This window comes from Lissotriton helveticus, chromosome 9 (assembly GCF_964261635.1).
Source record: "Lissotriton helveticus chromosome 9, aLisHel1.1, whole genome shotgun sequence".
In the NCBI taxonomy this organism is placed as follows: domain Eukaryota; kingdom Metazoa; phylum Chordata; class Amphibia; order Caudata; family Salamandridae; genus Lissotriton; species Lissotriton helveticus.
The window spans coordinates 1,235,962,616-1,235,972,246 of NC_136070.1; the positions used below are offsets into that span (position 1 = coordinate 1,235,962,616).

Sequence of the window (9,631 nt, forward strand, 5' to 3'; positions counted from 1 at the left end):
AGAAAAGGGGGAAAAAACACCAGACCCAAAAGATGCGCCCATAACACATTTCCTCTCACACTCCATGTACATTTCAGCTTTGTGCACAGCGCCTCGTGTGCATCCGAGCCCGGCCCCCGGTGTGAACCCGAGCCCGGCCCCCAGTTCAGTTGCCCGGACACAGACAGGGTTACCCGGGCTGGCAGGGTCCCTCTCCCCGCTGCATCGCCTCCCTGGCTGGGCTGCAGCGGGAGAGTCTCTGCCTCCCCCTTCCTGCATGTGTCAGACAATGAGGGGCGGGGGCACATTTTTCAGCTCCCAAATCCAGCCGTGCGGTTTGCGAGCTCGTGGTTTTACACACCAGCGGCGCGCATCCTCCCTCCCCCACTCTGAGGCGCCTCGGTTCCCACACTCCCGGGGAGGCGCAACAACAAGAAGCGCAGAACATGGGACCGCGGCGCTGGGTCCGCGGGTCCGCGGATCCGAGGCAGGGAGGCGCTGTGTCCGCGGATCCGAGGCAGGGAGCCGCGGAGCACTTTACAAATCACAGTCCACCCAGAGTGAATCTTGTATCCGCATTAAACCAGTGATGCAATAACACAGCCCAGCGGCAGACTTCAATGCGCTATAAACAAACAGAACGTACGGGGGGGGGGGGGGGGCGTTTCAGATGTTTACTCTTAAAATACGAAGTAAGGGGGCTGTGGAGGTAAGGATTAAGATAAAGGGGGTGGGTGCCGGGGAGTATCAGATCTGGGTGTTTCAGGAATACAGACACGAAACAGAGTTCAAGGAATGAAAGGGATGGGGGGGGGGGGTCAGGAAACAGAGCAATGAAGGAAGCAGGGACTTAATGATGGGGGTGACTGGAATAAAGGGGCGACATGGGGATGAAAGTATAGAGTCGGGGGTACAGCAGGAGTTAATGGGGTAAGTCAGCCCAGGGGTGGAGTGGGGTGTGAAGGAAACATGAGATGGTGAAGGGACGATGCGGGGTTCTTTGGGGGGGGGGGGGTCATAATAAAAGGAAGGTGTTCATAAAAAAAAAGTGTCGGGGTGAAAAGAACGGCGCAATTACAGAAAGGGAAGCAAAAAATATATATATATATGAATCTGGGCAGTGGAAGAAGAGGAGGCGCAGCCGGACCATAGAAGGGAGGTGGTCAGCAGGCAGGGGGGGGGTGATTAAAACGAGGGTGGGGGGTTATTACCAGAGGGAATGCAGGAATAGGGATCGGGTGTGAAATAAGGGATCGGGTGTGAAATAAGGGATCGGGTGTGAAATAAGGGTCGGCCGTGTGAAACAGGCAGGGGGTGGGATCAGAGGAACACGGGGCAGCAAGTAAACATGTGGCGTGAGAGCAGGGGCGCGGGCAGGGGGCACAACGAGGGTTTAGAACGGAGGAGCAAACGGGGTCTGTGGGTGATCACGGACGGCCCCACACACACGATCCCCCCCACACCCTGGGGGCTGCCGGGGATTCAACGAGCAGGGACCGGGGAGAGGGCACGAGCAGACTCTGCGGTCCGGGGACACGAGGGGCCGGGCAGCGCCCGTGATCACGGCTTCAGAGGGGGCTGTACTCACAGCTGCAGCCCGGGGACGGTGCTCCTGCGCCCGCTGCCATCCTCCTGCGCTCCCCTCCTGCTCCCGCCGCTGCCTCTCGCTACAATGTAGCAGCTCAGCATGAATGGAACGGAATGCGGCGCAGCGCGGGGTTCCAATGGAACGCCAGCCTCGATCTGACTCCCAGCAGGAGAGCGAGGGAGCGGGAGCGAGGAAGGGGGGGGGGGGCTGCGCAGCGCCCCTCGCGCCGCCAGGTGGCGCTCGAGAGCGCCAGGCCTCCAGCTCTTAAAAGGGCAAGGCCCGCCGCGCCTCCTTAAAAGGGCGATGCCACGGGTGTATAAAGCGAGATTATTCCGTTTTGTTTGTTTGTTTTTTTAAATGGTATTTCCGATGCCACACATTACACAAAGATCTGATTCTATCCTATATTTTCCATCAAGTCTTTTAACAGAGCCCACCCCCCTTTACTCGTGTTCCTGCTGTAACGCGGCACCGTTTTTGGAAACGAAACACCCTTTAGTTGTTCAGAGGTGTGAAAATGAACGGCATCGTTAGGTATTTATATAGCACTTCTGTACAGGTGTTTCGTCTATTTCCAAGTATTCTGAATGTAGCTGCGGCTAGTTAAAACATCATTTCTTATTGGAACATATACACGAAGGTTTTTGGTAACTATCTAGGAAAATGACAAATGAAGTAAGCGGGTTTGACTACGATCAAGCATTTTAAGGAATCAGGGAAAGCAGGCTTTCAACTAGACTTATCTGGTAACGCCAGGGCTTTAAGTGGGCTGGGTCGTGCCGGTGCTCAGCACCGGCAGTTCTAAAAAGCAGATGCTGAGACAGGTCCCTATCGGGCTCTCCATTTTAGACCCCACACCTCGGCAGTTTTTTTAAAACTCTGCAGCAGTGCCACCCTTTACTGCCTTTGATGTAACTTCAAAGTGAATCGTTATAGTTCATTACATTCTCATCATTTCAGGACTGAAGCAATTTCCATATTCTATACAAGGAACCATAGTTATTGCTTATTTAGCATATACAATTAACAGCCATTGGCAAAGCCAATAGTCCTGGTTTGTTTTAGGTGTAATGCTACATGTATTATATATCTGGATGCAATGACATAAGCAGCTAAATACCAGTTGGGCGGCGCACTATGCTAAGCATAGATATTTAGCAAAAGTGTTATTAAGCCACGCCCCATATGAGACCCCCCAGTTTTTTTATCCCACTTAGAGCCCTGGGTAACACATAGTGCAACTCCTCAGCCACAGGGTTGATATCTTCTTTTCCAGCTGGTTTAAGTCCAAAGAGTAGTTCTTTGTGGTAAACTCTATCAGGAGCTAATAGTTCACTCCGCTAAATATAAACACTGATGGTAACTCAATCTGGCAAACGCCGTCTTTCTATTAGAAAAGTACAGTTAAGGGCAGCCGAGGCACTATCTTAGTACCAAAACTGGTCCCTCAAACTTAACAAAGAGAATGATTTAATCAGCAGCTCAACACATTAGTGAATGCAATAACTCCAAATTCCAAAACACATTGGTGTAAAATGGTATAATTCCAGAATATTAAGTTTTACACACATATATAGACACACACACACACATATATATATATATTCAGCCAATCCTGTTTACCACATACAACAGCAGGCACCGACTCCGTGGGATGATTTACAAGGATAGTTCTTTATTCCATACGATTTAGACGCGTTTGACGCGTTTCGGCGGTCACAGCAGCCTTGGTCACTAAATCTACATACATATATATATTTATATGTTTAACGGTCAGTGCCTTGCAGTCGACGAACCCGGAGTGGTGAGTTTGAAAAAACCTCCCTGTTTTGCCTGATAGAATGCCTCAACCAATCACGAATGAGATACTCTTTATTAAAAGCAGACATTGTGAGCAACAAAAGATGGTAAAGGCATTTGAGGAAGGCATTAGCCGAAACACATCATGCCGCATTCATCTGGCTGGAATAATCGAGAGTTCCCGGTAACCTGTGTGGGCTTGTTTCTTTCTTAACGTGAAGGATTCTGGTGTCTATGTTTTGTGTGGCCACGAGCACATAAAGCCCCCATCCTTGAAGTGTTTGGCGTAAACAGTGGCGATCTGTGGTGTGTCTCAATGTGCTTGGGGATATGCCGAAACACTGCGCTCCACGAGGGCACTGTGCCAAATATGTTTGGACTGTGACTGCACGTCAACGCGCTGACTTACCTAAGGATTGTGTGTTCCGGTGCCTGGTGGGAGAATGGCGGCAGGATGAAGGTCCAGGCAACCCGTATTCCCTTCACTGCAACTTTCAGGCATGAACAGGTGAAGCTGCAGGCACCGCCCACTGGGGCAGTACTTACATTCAGTGCCCACAGTCGACGAACCGGGAGTGGTAAGTTTGAAAACACCTCCCTGTTTTGCCTGTTAGAGTGCCTCAACCAATCACGAATGAGACACTCTTTATTAAAGTGCGGACATTGTGAGCAACAAAAGATGGTAAAGGCATTTGAGAAAGGCATTAGCCGAAACGCGTCAAGCCGCATTCATCTGGCTGGAATAAACAAGAGTTCCCGGTAACCTGTGTGGGCATTTTTCTTTCTTAAAGGGAAGGATTCTGGTATAAATATAATTATATATATATATATATATATATATATATATATATATAGCTATATATATCTATATATCTATATATATATATATATATATATATATATATATATATATATATATATATATATATATATATATATATATATATCCAATTTCCACTCTCTACGTGATTTGTATTCACGCCAAAAAAGACGAGAGAGACGGACTCTTGAATTCAACAGCAGCCACTGGTAACTTTATTGATTTTTTCTTTTCAAGTGCATTGCTGTGTCCTCCACCAAACGCGTTTCCGCGATCCTGGTTGCCTTGTTCGCTGGTCAACTAGTGCTCACACCCCCTCTAGGTTTTAAACTCAGTACTACCAATCCCTGGTCGCCATCAATTTCATGAAAACAAACAACAGACTAGAGCAAGCATACACTTTTTAGAGTTCATAGCATGAAAGACAGACTCCATTGTTCGCGACTTATCTTAAAAACATCACATGCCATTATATCAAGAATGTCATCATAAAACACATCTTATACAAAATGTATATACATAATAAATTATACATACAGATAAATTAGTGTTTAAAAACTGATACCAATTGTCGTATAGTATAGATACAGACAATAGTTTTCTCTCTCTTATTCTATCGGACCATGATGACATTAGCAGTGATTCTATGTCCTCTTTACAGTATATCGCTCGCTTGTTGCTTTAATGTTGTAGATGGCTGCCATCGCAATGTGCAAAAAACAATCATATTGTGCCTAAATAAAGTGCATAAGTGCAGAACAGTAAATAAACTCCCAGCCGGGAGTTTAGTACCTCCCAAATATTCAATAAAACCATGAATTCATAAACAGGGGATCAGGGTTAAATAGGCAGAATAAATATAATTAGCAATCATTTTCTTTTGACTGTACAAATACATATAATATTCCTTAGAAAAGCTCCAGAAAATCTAAGCATTCAATATTACACACACCTTGAAATTACAGATGAGCGAGACTACTTTCAATGCTTCCACTGCTTAGATAAAAAATGCAGATATTGATGTAATATACATCAATCCATCGTGGTTACCTAAGTTTCCTTTCCACTGAACCTTCTAAATGTATCACCGTGCTGGTCATTAACCCATCCATTTCCAACCCAGCTCAAAGCCACTCCGGCCAAGCTGTATTGTGAAATAAATAAATTTAAAACCATACCGTAATTAAGAGAAAAATAGATATGATAAATATCTAAAACCAATCTCAGTGGCTGTTATTCGGGATTTTATAAATCTCCATTATCTCATGCTAGGCCCATTCTTTCATAGCTAGTGGTACAAATCTTCACAGATGTTAAGACCACATGGGCTTTTAGTCTCCAGCTCCACTATGTATTTGGTCTCCAATCGGCGTAGCGGTTTCTCTCTATCTCCACCCCTTTTACTCCTTGGAACGCTGTCTATTACGAAATACTGCAACACATTCAAGGTGTTCCCATGCTCTGCTTTTACATGTCTAGCCACAGGGTATGTAGGGTCAGAATTGACCGTGGCTCTCAGGTGCTGCAATATTCTAGCTTGCACTGGTAATTTTGTGCTGCCGACATACTTCCTAGCAAAAAAGAGTTTGACCCATATGGACAGAAGTGGGGTAAGGGCCCAAGATACTTTGAGAAACAAAAAGCAACCCACACTTCACATTTAACACCATACAGTTTTGGTGAAAAAGAAGATAAACAAAATTTAATATGTTTATCCTGGCAATTAATTGCCCAGTTTTTATTCAATAAAAAATTTTTTTTTGTTTGTTATTCATAAAGTCCAGAGAAATGACATAGCCTTTCATGTACTAGCCATAAATGTCGCGATGTTCACTTGGTTCAACACAACGAAAGTTAAATCAAAATTCAATATACAATGTGCAAAAACATTTTTTGAATCAAAATTACATATACAATGTGAAAACATATAAATATTGTGCAAAGAAAAAAAGGGTGATACCATATCTCACAACAAGAAAAGAAGAAAAAATGTTTCAATCAAAACATGATGGATGCTCATTCACAATTATTTGACCATTTTTTCAGGATTTTGCCAGGATAAACATATTAAATTTTGTTTATCTTCTTTTTCACCAAAACTGTATGGTGTTAAATGTGAAGTGTGGGTTGCCGACATACTTCAGCCCACAAATGCATATATATTCCTTTAAACAATCCAAAGTGAACACGCACACTCAAAAGTCCATAATTTTAGAGCAGACGATTTTATTCCTCAAAACCTTACGCGTTTCGCCAAACTAATGGCTTGATCACACCATTAGTTTGGCGAAACGCGTAACGTTTTGAGGAATAAAATCGTCTGCTCTAAAATTATGGACTTTTGAGTGTGTGTGTTCACTTTGGATTGTTTAAAGGAATACGAAGCCCGGCGGTGGTTCCACTGGCATCACGCACCACTTGGCAGCGGGCTTGATCCCGGAAGGAACCTCTTTCTGGAATTATATATATATATATATATATATATATATATATATATATATATATATATATATATATATACATACATGCATATATAGATACATTGATTACTTTCTAAATCCAATTGTAAGATCAGTATCCTCATATATCAAGGACTCTACTGACTTTTTGAAATATATTTTTGATATCCGATGGAACGAAGAAACCATGATACTGCCAACACTTGACATATCAACTCTTTATACAAGCATAAGACATGTAGATGGTCTTAGAGCGACTGAGTATTTCTTGAACAGGAGACCAGTACGATTTCTGAATCACAACAAAATGATTTTAGAATTAATGGAATGGTGCCTTACGAAGAATATTTTTCTGTTTGGTGATGATCTTTATCTACAGGAACAGGGGACTGCGATGGACACCTGTTTCGCCCCCAGTTATGCGAATTTACATATTGGCTGGTGGGAGCAACAGATGCTCTGTGGCAGTCCCCTGGAACACTGGTCTGAACATGTGTTGTTATGGGTACGATTTATTGACGACGTCTTCGTGCTGTGGCAGGGCACGGAGACAGACATCGAATTGTTTATTAAGGACCTTAATCAGAATTCCCTAAATCTAGAATTTGTGGGTCATTATAGTAGGACCACAATAGATTTTCTGGACATTCGGATTAAACCTGTAGGAGGGAAACTGGAAACAACAGTGTCCCGCAAAGCTACTGCTGGGAATTCAGTTCTCCATGCGGAAAGTGCTCACCCTGCCGCATTCATCAGAAGTATGCCCTTTGGGGAATACTATAGAGCAAGGAGAGCATGTAGCAACCAGGAGGAATACGATAAAATGGAGCCAGAAATGATACAGAGGTTCACCCAAAGGGGATATTCATCTGAAATTTTAAAAGGTGCATCAACCAAGGCGAGGAATCTAGAGAGACATAAAATACTGTTTGAGCCATCTAGAACTAAACAAAGGCAACAACAGAGAGAGGAATTGAGAAATCAAGATAACTCTAGATTCATAACAACATTTAATGTGAAACACAAAGAAATCAGGTCTATCCTAAATAAACACTGGCATCTGATAAGAAACGATTGGGTGTTGGGCTCTAAAGTTAAAAGACATCCTTACATTACATATAAGAGATCAAAGTCTTTGAAGGATTTGATCGTCAAAAGTGAATTTCAGGAAAGGAAGGAAGGTGCCCCCACATGGCTACACCAGAAACCAGGTTTTAAGAAGTGGTAAAAATACAAAGCGTGCCAGCATGGCATGAATCGCACTGCTTTTAGAACATTTTTTAATAAAACTATTACCATTAGAAGTTTTCTGACTTGTAGATCCAGTTTTGTTGTTTACTTGTTACAATGCTCCTGCCCTAAAATTTATATAGGAAGTACAACTTTACCTGTATATAAACGAGTCCTTCAGCATAGGCGAGCGATTGTAAACCAAGACAGAAAGTACCCAATCGCAAGACATTTTGAAACCCACCACCAAAGTAACCCCGTGAGCCTGTAGTACACATGTATAGCTGAAGTCCCGAGAAAAAGAAGAGGGGGAGGACAGAGTAAAGGAACTCAGGAAATTAGAAACATATTTTATCCTTGAGTTTAACTGCATGGACCCACATGGGTTAAACGTGGATGAGGACTTATACACTTGCCTGTCTTGAGTAATAGAAAGATGAGTTGTAAAATGAGAATCTGCACACGTGTAAGACCATGAATTCTATGTTTTTAATTACTTTTTGATTTTTAAACTGTAGTGAATATTTATATTCAATGAGGCATATACAACATAATGAATTGCTCTACTTTGTTATTTGGGTAAAAAGGGAGAATAAAAAAAAATAATAATTTGGCTGCTATGCATTTGCACTTTTGAATAATCGTTGTACTGTATTAAAGGATGTATATATAACGAGGAGATAAAAGGGCTTATATGGAAGATTATTCTGGTTTACATAAGCACTTTGAACTTAAGGTTTTATGATGATATCAATCACTAAGAACATTATTATATTTTTATATATTTTTTTATTATTTTAAATTTCTCCTCGTTCCCAAGTGTTTACTTTTTAATCAATATAGGAAATGGCCTGTTTCTTAGTTTTTTATAGGCCATGATATGTTATATTTATTGTGCACTTGCACTTTGAAATGAAATAATGTAAAGTCCTGAAACGATGGTTAGATTTGAAAGTAATAATGTTGCGCTACTTGCACATATGTATGCACTTGTACTTTAAGTTGCCAAACTTTGCACCCAATATAAGGAGGCACTTGTCAGATTAATTTGTTGAAATTAAAATTCTAATATTTTATTTGCACTTGCGCTTTAGATGACTGACATGCGCTGATTAAAATCAAAATGTGTTTTATTCACGAATGCGGTGAAAAGAAAAAGCAAAGAATTAACACGCCCACAAAAATATATGTAATCAACATTTGTGAATTACTGGTGGTTTTATAAATATGCATTGTCACTTTAATTGAAACCTAGAAGTGAGGTTTTCATAATAAATAAACAGAGGTATTGAGAAAATATGCTCTCTGGCAAAGAATGAACATGTTAAAAAATGGCCGCCAGATTGGGAGAGGTAGAGCTCTTTATGCAATGTGTTGTGTCCTTTGTTAGTGTTATTCACTACTGGTTGTGTATTTTATTGAGAAAAAAAATGACGCTCTGACATCATGAACAAGGCAGCACGAAATGCTCAAATGTGTAGATGTTTAAACTTTGTTGTGAATAAATCAGACCGAATGTCAAATCTACCCTGGAGTGCTGGACGGTTATTTGTGAAAACGAAGATAATCCTATAATTAATATATATATATATATATATATATATATATATATATATATATATATATATATATATATATATATATATATATATATATATATATATATATATATATATATATATATATATATACAATTTTAAGTATTCTAAACCACTGGCATATATATATATCTTCAAGTCTTGAAGGTGCATTGAT

The 9,631-nt window shown here is 41.4% G+C and overlaps 1 protein-coding gene across 2 annotated transcripts in view; it reads right to left on the reverse strand.

Moving 5' to 3' along the window:
- PLXNA1 (plexin A1) overlaps nucleotides 1–1,724 on the reverse strand; it is a 589,805-nt gene extending 588,081 nt beyond the window's left edge. For both annotated transcript variants that reach the window (XM_078661729.1, XM_078661728.1), the window contains exon 1: nucleotides 1,568–1,724. The gene's annotated coding sequence lies outside the window, so the exon portion shown is untranslated. The remainder of the gene's footprint in view (nucleotides 1–1,567) is intronic.
- Between the last annotated feature and the right edge of the window lie 7,907 nt (nucleotides 1,725–9,631).